Source organism: Aedes albopictus, chromosome 2 (genome assembly GCF_035046485.1).
Source record: "Aedes albopictus strain Foshan chromosome 2, AalbF5, whole genome shotgun sequence".
Classification (NCBI taxonomy): Eukaryota; Metazoa; Arthropoda; class Insecta; order Diptera; family Culicidae; genus Aedes; species Aedes albopictus.
The window spans coordinates 65082324-65094531 of NC_085137.1; the positions used below are offsets into that span (position 1 = coordinate 65082324).

The following is a 12208-nucleotide window of genomic DNA, read 5'->3' on the forward strand; positions in this document are numbered from 1 at the left end:
GTGGGTTCAATCCAGGAAAATCTTCGGAAAAAACTGGGAAAGTATTCTGATAGAATTCTTAGGAGGAACTCTGGGAAAATATCCATAAAACATCAAAGAACAAATATTGGAAAATTTTCGGAAATAACTCCAGTAAAAATGACTGGAAGAAATTCTGAAATCTATTCCGATAGAAATCCTGAAATGAACTGCGGATACAATCTTTTGGAGAAATCCCGCAACAAAATCCAGGAGGAAATGTTCCAGCAATACATGGATAACCTCCTTCAGAAATTTTTTGGAAAAAAAATATGCCTTAAACAAATCTGAATGAAATCTTGAGATGAGCTTAACGAGAAATCATGAGAGAAACTTTAAAACAATCTTGAGAATACTTATGGATGAAATATTACTAAAATCTCAAGAATGCTGGAGAATTCCTGGTGGGTATGCTTGAAATAAATAAATAAATAAAATAGTCTGATAGAATTTCCGGAAGAAACTCCAGAAAACTTCTAGGGCGCTGTCCATAAACTACGTAGGCTTATTTTTGGCCATCTCAGACAAACCAACCCCTCCCCCTCGTAGGCTTTTGTCCATACATTTTTTTTTTAAATTTGTGTGGAGTGTATACTTTGCCCAGAACCCAACAAACCTCCACCCTCCTTTCCCCTTAATAATCATTTGTACAACCCTTGGCGAAATCTCAGATGCAATGCAGAGAGAAATCCTGGATAATTTTTAAAACAATATACCGAATAATCCATTGGTAACCTCTGTCGCAATCCCGGAGGATATTACGGGAAAATTTGAAAAAATCACAAATTCAAGGAGTAAACTAAAGAGAAATTCTTGGATGAAATACCGAAATAGCATCTTAAAAAGGATTCCAAGAAGAATCTACGGGTGAACTCAGAAAGAAATATCTGATGGAGTTGCTGAAGAAATTGTTAGGTAGTGTTACGTTCGACAATGCGATGTTAGAAAATCTAGTGGATGGAGAAATACAAAAGTACTTAACGTACGTGGGCCACGCCATAAAGTTTGGAAACCCCTGCTCGAACTTTCCCGTGCTGCGCATACCAGCATGACATACAAGTAACATACAACAATAGACGTATGATGAACCTTCTAGCTAATCGATATCACATACACTCTCAACACTATCGTAATGCTACGTTCACACTACGCTCTAAATCAAGTTATATAGCAAGATGATCCTGTAGACCACCTCATGGCGAAATTCTATCTCTTTCGCTCTTTCAGAAAGTTTGAAAACTGTGGTACCTTGTGGTATGCACATAATAAATTATTGTATTACTCTATTACGTTTAGCGTGTATGTTTACATTGAGTATCTGTCATATGTGGAGATGTTGTTATTGTTGTCTGGAGTGTGAATCATTGTATGTAATATTGAAGTATCGGTGATAAAGTGTATACAAATAATGAATACAGTTGTTGAATAATCATTACAGAGAAAGATTCTCACATTGGCGACGAGAACGGTGAACAGTGCATGTGAAATTAGTTTAATTTCGGTTCGGGAAGTGTTGTCTTTGGAAAAAGAAAGAGATGAGTGGTGTGTGTGTGTGTGGTGCATGCAGAGTGGTGATGACTTGTGATTGAATTTCAACATTGTAATCAAAATGGTAAATATTGTGTACTAACTGTTCAATATGAATCAAACAATCTATTTGTACCTTCGACTAATGACAATGATCAACCTGTGAGAGATTTTGATGGTGATCGGTATTGTTTAGTTCAAATCGATGACAATCGCTATTGTCATATAAAGAAATAAAGAACTGTGAAGAAAACCTAAGTTTTGTTGATTGTGAATGATGAATGAAGTATTGATTTGTTAACCGGATGGCCGAGGAAGGCGTAGAGGTGAAACAATATTTTGAAATCAAATTTTGCCGTTGCTGTTAAAAGCCAGTGAAGGCGATGAAAGCCAATGAAGGCGATAAAAGCTAATGGAGGCGACATTCTTGAAATAGCCGTAAAAGGCGGAAAGGATTACAGATAGAAAAGCCGTTGAAGGCGGAAAGCAGGAAAAATGTTATAGGCAGAAGAGCCGACTAAGGCGAAAAACTGTCGATAACGGAAAGATCCGTCGGAGAGTGAAAAGCTGTTGAAGGCGGAAAAAGCCGTTGAAGGTGGAAATGCCGTTGAAGGCGGTAAGACCTGCAAGGCAGATATAGTCGTTTCTTTGTAGAGCCGTATAAGGCGAATTGTGTTATTAAAAATTACAGTACTAAAAACGCAACAGTGTCGTAAATTTCGTAAGAAACAGATTACCAGCCAACGCAGATTTAAGGGCTGTTTGCAGATCACAAGGAATTTCACAGCCTATCTTGAGGCATGGGAAATCCCTTGGCTGAATCACTCAAGAAACCATTTTTTCTTCGATCGCAGTACGCAATTGCGAAGAAATGACAGTTCAAATGGCAGTCACCGTAGAAAGTTTCTGACAGGAATCGTTCTAGAAGTTTCTTGAGCGATTTCTCTTGAACTCCAATCTAGGCTTTTTAGTTAAACTGAACCATTAAAAATGAAATTTCACACCAATTAAGTGGCAGCAGAGAAGGCGAAAGACAAAACTAAACTTTAGGCTGAGCGTGACTAGAAAAACAGGAACGAATAGTATTTGAATATGTTCCAAATGCGAATATAACTGAGCAGATACTGAGATTGTTGTGGACCCAACTCAGGTGATATATATTGAAGTTATCATTGCTCAGTAAAGTATAATAAATCTACGAGACGTAAAAAGGGTTGGCTCCTGAAACCAAATTAACATGAAGACATGATTTAACTAATGCTTTGTCCTGTTACAAGACTAAAAATGTAACTTCAAGAAAATCAACATCAATGTGTGAGAATAATTAAACTGTCTTGGTAGCTTGCAAGATAGGAAGTCAAAATAACAGTTAAAGCATTCGTTGAAGCTAGACAGTTGCTAACCACTAACCTGTTAAGTATCATGCTAGTCAAATGGCTAGTTGAATTGGATATTTTAAAAAAAATCGAACAATAACAAATGAAATTTTTCGGCTTAACTAGAAGTCTCAGGAATTCGAGTAAAAAGCTCTTTATAACCTATTGAATGCCACTAAATGTTTATGCGATTCAAGTACAGTGAGTTCTTGAGTAATCACTTCTGAAGTCTTTGAATATAAAATGTATCGGGTGTTGTCAGGAGGGGCATTTTGACTTATGATTGCCTAACACTGCATATAGTGCCATTTTTGCTAATGAGTGGGCAATCTTGCCAAGAACTGTGGCACAAGTTAGAGAACAAGGTTCAGCAGTACGCTCAACAACAAATTCTGCACAATAATTTCCTTACAGGAAGAGACAAATTTTGATCAGTTAAAGAAGTATTGAAACTATTATTGAGGAGAATAACGTACAGTATATCAAAAGCACAAGATATTGGAATAACAAAAGATAATCATTTCTGTAACTACAGGAATAGATATATCTAATGAAAGCTGGATTATGAGGTTTGTTTTTCAGTCGAGCTTATTAATGCAAACAGGTACCATTTACTAACAAGTTACCTTGTTTGAATTTTTAGATTTCATACACTGAAAAAACTTCAAATATTGTATGCATGTGTCGCTCACATAGATTTTTGCAATTTGTCATAGATAACCCTTTTCATGTGTAGATACACATAGTTTATATAAGGTCCATCGATTTTATGTGTGATCCAGCGTGGAAAACGAGTATGAGTGTATAAATAAAATGTATATATCAAATTCATGGATTTTTACCAATAAAAATGCGTGTACATGTATAAGTGATATTTGTGTTAATAAGTTCATTGAAAATTTGAATAAAAACGTGCTTTAAATTGTTTCAGTACAAAGAAATGAATCATAGAGGCAAGCGTAAGGGCCATCATGACACAGACAATCATGGTCAGTGTGCACTACGTAAGACTTGTAGTCGTTAACAAAAAAAAATATGAGGATGTATTTCATCGAAAAAATGTGAAATAAGTGATATGATAGACAGATGATTGAGCTTTGCAATAATGCAGAATATTCTAGTCCGATCCAACGAACTGAGAATATTATCAATATGATGAGCATACACTCCCGTTCAAAAGTTTGGGGTCTCCCCCTCAAAAACATGTCATTTTTTAGGCCCATATCTCCGCCAATTTGCGTCCGATTTCGAAACCCTAGGTTTCATTCAAAAGATAATAAGTCAAAGAAACTTTGAACATGATTTAAAAGAAACTTTTTCAAAAAAATTTGTATGTAAACTTAACTCAAAGTTGCCAAATTTACTAAAAAATGAATATAAACTTACGGCAGTGTCGCTGGAAGTTGGGTCGACCAAATTTTAAGATGAGAGTGGTAATATGACCCATTTTCTATTAGCTTTCAACTGCTTTTTACAGAACTTAGCTAAAAAATCTAGAAAAAAAGTTATGAAGTAAATTAATCCTTGATGTCATCGACCAAAAGTTTGGGGTCACCCCTCAAAATGGTGTATCGGCCAAAAGTTTGGGGTCACTATCGTAAAACATGGAAAAGTGATTTGTTGATATCTTTGTCATCTTTCGTTCAATTTTAATTCTTCTTGGCTTATTTGAAACAAAATGAATGATACTTACTGCATAGACATTGAACCATACATAGTTGTTGAAATTTACATACTAAAACTTAACGTAAAGTTGCCTCATTTTTTGAAGCATGGTAAAATGTGCTAACTTTACATAACATTTTTATATACAAAAATCGTTAAATACGTTAAGTTAAAGACATCAAACGTAAATTTAGTTAATTATCTTTGAAATGAGCCAAAAATAATTAAAATTGAACTATAGATGACGAAGATATCACCAAATCACTTTTCCATGTTTTACGAAAGTGACCCCAAACTTTTGGCCGATACATCATATTGAGGGGTGACCCCAAACTTTTGGTCGATGACATCAAGGATTAATTTACTTAATAACTTTTTTTCTAGATTTTTTAGCTAAGTTCTGTAAAAAGCAGTTGAAAGCTAATAGAAAATGGGTCATATTACCGCTCTCATCTTAAAATTTGGTCGACCCAACTTCCAGCGACACTGCCGTAAGTTTATATTAATTTTTTAGAAAATTTGGCAACTTTGGGTTAAGTTTACATACAAAATTTTTTGAAAAAGTTTTTTTTTAATCATGTTCAAAGTTTTTTTGACATATTATCTTTTGAATGAAACCAAGGGTTTTGAAATCGGACGCAAATTGGTGGAGATTTGGGCCTAAAAAATGACATGTTTTTGAGGGAGTGACCCCAAACTTTTGAACGGGAGTGTATGTAGAAAATCAGAGTTACTTAAAGATTAAAAGTTCTTAATTTTGACGGTACATTGAATGCGAATAATTTGGAAAAGGCTTGTTGAGATAGCTTCATTAGGTATCTAGAGTGAGAACATAACATGTTGAGGTGCTTTTGCAATATTTTGGAGGTACACCATTAAAATAAGTCCTACAGTTCAGAACCCAAAAGAGCGATATCAAAGGAACAAATTTTTGGTTTTGTAATGTTAAAATAGGTTTGATTGAGCACGAATCACCAGTTAATGAGGGAAAATATGCATCGTAGAATGTAAACCTATTGAACGACCAAACCGTAAAAATAAACTCATTCAGTTTGAAAGGTAAATGGTAAATCATGAGAATTCCGAAATTATCGGAAACATGATTCCTAAAAACGTGGACACCTATATAGGTGAACCGTCGAACAGTGCTCCAATAAGATGATCGATTTATTTTGTTATCTAGAGAAAATTGCTTTGTATATAATAATTGGCTACTATCATTACGTTTTCGGTTGGAAGCCGAAGTGACTGGCGGTGCAAAAATTGATGTTTAACCTACTTATAAATATAGCAACTCGATTTAGATTAGTGCTAATTTCAGCTCTTAAGTAGCTTAATGATGCGCAATACCAGCAACCGGTTCAAATTTACGTCACAACTGCAACTTTGCATGTGCTTAAATGCGTGACTTCGATTTGGTACTGCGACGATGATGTATGTATTAAAAATTTGAGATAATTATAGGATTACAACATGAAAAAAAGAATGAATATTAATATTCTACTATACTTTCAAACAGCTAGTGCGGGTGCGAGTTTTGTGAACAATATATATTAAATATAATTCAAAAACAGAATGTTTTCAAGTTTTCAAATTACTATTTAGCTAAAACTAGTATTACAAATATTGCTTTGGACAAGTGACGTTTTTCGAAATCGTGATTTGATTTAAAAAAAGTATCAATCCCTTCGATATTTAGAAAACAAAATCTGTAAAGCCAAACTTCTTAATATATTCTGAACAAGAAACGAGTTCCAGCAAAGTTCGCTAAAAAAACATAAAATGAAATAGTGTTTGTATGACATTTGGACACTTTGAATCGAAAACGAGTTAATGAATATTGATATTTTTCCACTGTAACATTCGTGCAGTGTTCCGCCATATTAGTTAAAAAAATGTCTGAATAATAATCTGAATATACATACCTTTTGTATGAGATTCTTCTATGAAAGGACATGTCAAAAAAAATCAGTGGGCAGTATACAATGTTTGCATGCTAGCTATCATTGAAAACATTTGAGAAGAGGAAAGCAATTCAAATAATTCATCAGCAAAGGTAATATTTAGCTTGACGCTTAGTATTAAAAATATTTTGGGATTTGGGAAAATATTTGGGTCAAAATAATATTTCTTTTTAGGTACAACCACAAGTAACGACCAAGTAATTTACCAAAATGCCGAGCAGAGATGGATGACCAAATGGATGACTGTACTTCTAATTCTGATGTGAGACTGAAGCGAGACGTTCATAAACTGAGGAGACTATAAGCGAAACAACGTGGAGTGACCATGCTGCGGATCTGGAGAAAAAACGAGATGTGGTACCTTGTGGTATGCACATGATAAATTATTGTATTACTCTATTACGTTTAGCGTGTATGTTTACATTGAGTATCTGTCATATGTGGAGATGTTGTTATTGTTGTCTGGAGTGTGAATCATTGTATGTAATATTGAAGTATCGGTAATAAAGTGTATACAAATAATGAATACAGTTGTTGAATAATCATTACAGAGAAAGATTCTCACAAAAACAACAGGACCTGTACCTGTCAAATTTGACAGGTGTTGGTCCTGTTCAGGGATGAGAAATGTACTGGAAAAAACGGTTACCGGCTGTACATTTGACATTTTTCCACACGAACATCACAGGCCCAGCCAAACTCAAACTGTTCGAAAAATAAATGTCATAACATTTTTTTTCCTGCAGCCTGTTTCCTCGAAACGGTTTCCAAGTGCGAGAGCGCCAGTACTCGAGCACAACGACGACAGAAATTTCTGTCTCTCCCATTTTCGCATTTTTCTGCGTTTCAAACCGCTTCTAGACAAACTTCTTTACATGCATCGCAAAGCTAGGAGTGTGCTCTAGCTGTTTGTGCAAATCGAATTAAGTTATTTATTAAAACAAGTGAGTTATTAGCAGTTGAAAATATTTGACATTTTTCGCAATCACCCGCCTCAGCATGACTGCTCATAAAAATTTTCGTGGGGAAGCGAAAACCGTCAAGCGTCTGCTCGACTGCCGTCGGCGCGACATCTGATGGTATTGGTGCTGCCGTTGTTTTGTTTTTATTTTACTGCCAGTATCGATGAACGGTAAACAGAAAAAAGTCTCATTTCCATGCCTGGTCCTGTTGTTTTCTAATTCTCCGTAGGAGAGAAAGAGAGCGATTTCTTGATGACGTCACCGTGCAATGGAGTATATCAAGAAAAGTATTCACACTACGTCAACTTGACCTGTCTCGCTTCAACTTAGTGTTCTTTTAACACTTCCACAGTTATTAACTGAAGGGCTTTCTTTGCCTGCCATTGTATGAAATTGTATATTGTGAGGCAAGTACAATGATATTCTATGCCCAGTGAACGGGAATCAAACCCGCCGTCTCCGGATTGGTGACCTTAACCGCTAGGCCAACTAAAAAAAACAATAACATTGCGCGGAAACGAAACTTAGTTCTGGATGGTGATTTCGGCGATATGACGGGGTAAATTGAAGTTTCCAGGAAATTTCTGGAGATATTCTGGATTAGAAGTGAAGTAGAAACAGGGAGAATGACGTTTGTAATCTCATCCATGTATTTTTTAAGCGGTTCCTCAAGGAGCCTGGGATTCCCACAGTAGTTTCTACTGGATCCTCCAATTATGTAGTTTTTATGGAGTGCCTTCTGGAAATCGTTTCTTTAAAGATTTCTTCAATAGTTTTTTAGATTCTTCCAGGAGTACTTCCTGGGAGCTGTGGGTTTCCTCTTGGAGTTCTCTCAGAATTGCTTCTGGAATGCTTTTGAGAAGTGGTTCTAAAATTGTCGCAAGGAGTTCCCCAAGAATTGCCACGAATTTCCCGGGAATTCCTCTAGAATAACCTCCAGAATTTCCACATGAACTCCCCCAGGAGTACCCCGAGATTACCCCTAGAAGCTTTCCAAGAATTTCTCCAGGATTTCCCCGCGAATACTGCAGGATTTTCGTGAAATTCCTCTAGGAGTTCCTCGAGAATTCTTCTATTAATTTCCCGAGATTCCCTTCATGGCTTCGCCAGATATATTTTCAGGAATTCCACGAGAGTTTATTTATAAGTATCCCAAAATTCATCCAGCATTTGTGGTGAAATGTATTCTAGAATTTCATCAAGATTTCTCTGGAAATTCATCCATAAATTATCCCAAAATCCAAATATGCTTAATGAGATCACTCCAGGATTTTCCCAAGAAGTACTCCAGCGATTGTGCATGAGTCCCTCCAAGATTTCCCTGAGAATTAGTCCAGGATTTTCCTGGAACATCCTTCAGGAGTTCCACGGGAATATTTACAGGAGTTCCACAAATAATCATAGCTTCGAGCGTAATTCTCCAGATATTCTCCATGGAATTCCTCCAGGAGATCCCCAGAAGTTCCTCAATAATTTCTCCAGATGTTCTTAGGAATTTCCTCCAGGAGTTCACCAAGAATTCATCAGAAGTAGCTTGCGGGGATTCCTCGCAAAGCTCTCTGTTTTTTTTCCATAAGTTCTCCATGGATTTTCCAGGAGTTCCTCAGCAATTTTTACCAGCTGTTCACAGGGGATCCCCAGAAATTCCCAGAGTTACTAGAAATTCCTCCAGGAGTTTTCTAGGGATTCCTCCAGGAGTTCTCTGGGGATTCCTCCAGGAGTTCGCAGAGAATTTCTCCCGGAGTTCCTAGGGAATTCCTCTAGGAAATCCTATGGAATTCATCCTAGACTTCCTCGTCAATTTTACCATGAGTTCCCCGGAAATATCTCCAGAAGTTTCTCAGCAATTCGTGTAGAAGTTTTTTAGGAATTCCTCCAGAAGTTCTTCGGGAGTTTTTCCAGAAGTTCATCGGGAATTCATCCTGTAGTAACCTAGAAATTCCTCCAGGAGTTCTCTGGGATATCCGCCAGAATGGCTTTATGTATTCCTGCAGGAGTTCCTCGGGAAATATTCCAGAAGCTCCCGGGGAGCTCCTCAAGAAGTTTTCGGGGAAATTTTCCAGAAGTAATTCGAGATTTTCTCGAGCAGTTTCTCGACAATTCCTCTGAGAGTTCCTCGAAAAATTCTCCAGGAGTTCCTCGGAAAGTGCTTCAGGAGTTCTTCGAGAATTCTTTCCGGTGTTATTCAGGAATTTCTTCAGGAGTTCCTAGATAATTCCTCCAAGAAGTACCACATTTATACCTCCAGAAATTTTACGGGAACTCTTCTAGGAGTTCATAGGGATTTTTTCCAGGAGTTCTTCGGAAATTCTTCCATGAATTTCTTGGGAATTCCTGTAGGAGAGCCTTGATAATTCTTCGAGAATTCCTCCACGAGTTCCTCAGAAATTCATCCCAAATATCTTCGGGAGTTCCTCGAGAATTCTTCGAAAATTCTTCCCGTTGTTCTTCGAGAATTCCTCCAGGAGTTCCTCGGGAAGTTTTCCAGGAGTTCTTCGGATATTCTTCCAAGGGTTCCTTGGGAATTTCTCTAGGAGATTCTTGATAATTCCTCCAGGAGTGCCTCGGAAATTATTCCAGAAGTTTCTGAGAAATTCCTCCAAGAGTTCCTCGGGAATTCCTCCAGCTGTTCATCGGTATTTCTCCCTGGAGTTCTTTAAAAATTCCTCCAGTAGCTGATCGGAAATTCCTCCAGAAGTTTTTCGAGAATTCCTCCAGGAGTTCCTGGTGAAGACGGGCTTGGTGGTCTAATAACTACAACTTCTAACTCATATGCAGAAAGTCTTGGGTTCAATCCCTGGCCCGCCCCTTTCCTCCTACCTTGTATATTTCTATATACTTTCTCCCTCTTCTCTAAATATACTACTTATGTATATTCACATGTTCATAGCCATCGCTAGAAAAGAAACGGGTTTAAAAGCCGTTTCCCTTCTTCCCAAACTTGCACAGCAGAATGTCTCAATCCTATTAGATAACGCCTACAAGTTATGCAATCAAGCGAACTGTGCCGCACATGTTCAGAATATATAATAAAAACACACAATTCCATCACCTTACCGTGGTATCCAAGCACCAATGTGTGAACCTTCTGCCAACCAAGTCTCATCAACACTTCGACATCCGCGTGAATTTGTGCTGACACAGAGGTACATTCGGTCAAACGTGGATACAAACGATTGCAATCATCACTTCCTTACCCTTCCCCACATTGGCCTGCAACCTGGCGTGGCAGGCGCCATTGTCGCCGAAAAATAGAAGATCACCAACGCTCACACACTGGAGATGCCTGCCAGTCCCCGGCTGACATCTCATTGGTTCCTTGTGTGAGTGTAGCTGGTCTGGCAATACTGGAGTAGCATCTACGGGCTTTAAGCTAAGCTTAAGCTTAATTCCTCCAGGAGTTCCTCGTGAATTTCTCCAGAAGTGCCTCAGGAATTTCTCTGGAAGTTCCTCGGGAATTCTTCCAGAAGTTTCTAGGGAGTTTCCTCAGGAGTTTCTCGGGAGTTCTTCCAGGAGTTCCTCTGGATTTCCCTCAGGAGTTCTTCGGAAATGTCTTCTGGATTTCTCCAGGAATATCTCCAGGAGTTCCTCGACAATTCCTCCAAGAATTTTTCGGAAATTTATACAAAAATTTCTCCAAGGGGACCTCGGGAATATCTGTAGGAGTTTTCAAATAATAACTCCAGGAGTTCCTCGAGAATTTCTCCAAGAGTTCTGCGGAAATCATTCCAGGAGTTCTTCGGAAACTCTTCATTGAGTCTCTCAAGAATTTCTCTGGGAGTACTTCCAAAATTCTTTCAGGAGTTTCTCGGAAATTCTACCTAGGAATTCCTGCAGGAGTTCCTCGGGAATTTCTTCAGGAATTACTCCGGAAATATTATAAAATTTCTCCAGCAGCTCTTCGACAATTCCTCCAGGACTTCCTCCAAGAGATTTTCGATAATTCCTCCAGGAGTTCCCCAGGAATTCCTCCAAGAGTTCTTTGGAATTCCTCGATAATTCTACCATAAGTTCTTCTGAGAAGTTCCTCGGGATGGCTTCCACAAATTCCTCGGGGATTCTTCCAGAAGTTTCACGGGAATTCTTCCAGAAGTTCTTCGGGAATTCTTCCAGAAGTTCCTCTGGAATTCTTCCAGAAGTTTCTCGGGAATTCTTGCAGAAGTTCCTCGGGAGTTATTCCAGAAGTTCCTCACTAATTCTTCCAGAAGTTCCTCGGGAAATCTTCCAGAAGTTCCTCGGGAATTCTTCCAGAGGTTCCTCAGGAATTCTTCCAGAAGTTTCTCGGACATTCTTTTTGAAGTTCCTTGGGAATTCTTCCAAAAATTCTTCGGGAATTCTCCCAGAAGTTCCTCTCGAAAGCATCCTCAATAGTTAAGAAATCACCCAAGCATATATAGACTGTTTCAGAAATTATAAATACACTAACGATAACCTGCCATTTCAATTTGAGCACATTATCTAAAAAAGTTTCTTCTAGCTCTAATAGTAAACATACTAACGAAGCAAATAATACCAATTTTGTTGATGTTTCTGGTAAATGTTGAAAAATAGGGCTCTGTAAACAAGATGATCAAAATTTGAAGTTGCACAAAGTGGTCAAAAAATGTAGCATAGTAGAAAAGAAAAAAATCTCACAGATAAAATATTTAATTTCCAAACACAATAGAAATTGCTGTATCGATCATAAAAGATATTT

The 12208-nt window shown here is 37.6% G+C and overlaps 1 long non-coding RNA gene across 1 annotated transcript in view; it reads right to left on the bottom strand.

Moving 5' to 3' along the window:
- LOC134287614 (uncharacterized) overlaps positions 1–12208 on the bottom strand; it is a 144865-nt gene that overhangs the window by 87220 nt on the left and 45437 nt on the right. The window lies entirely within an intron of this gene.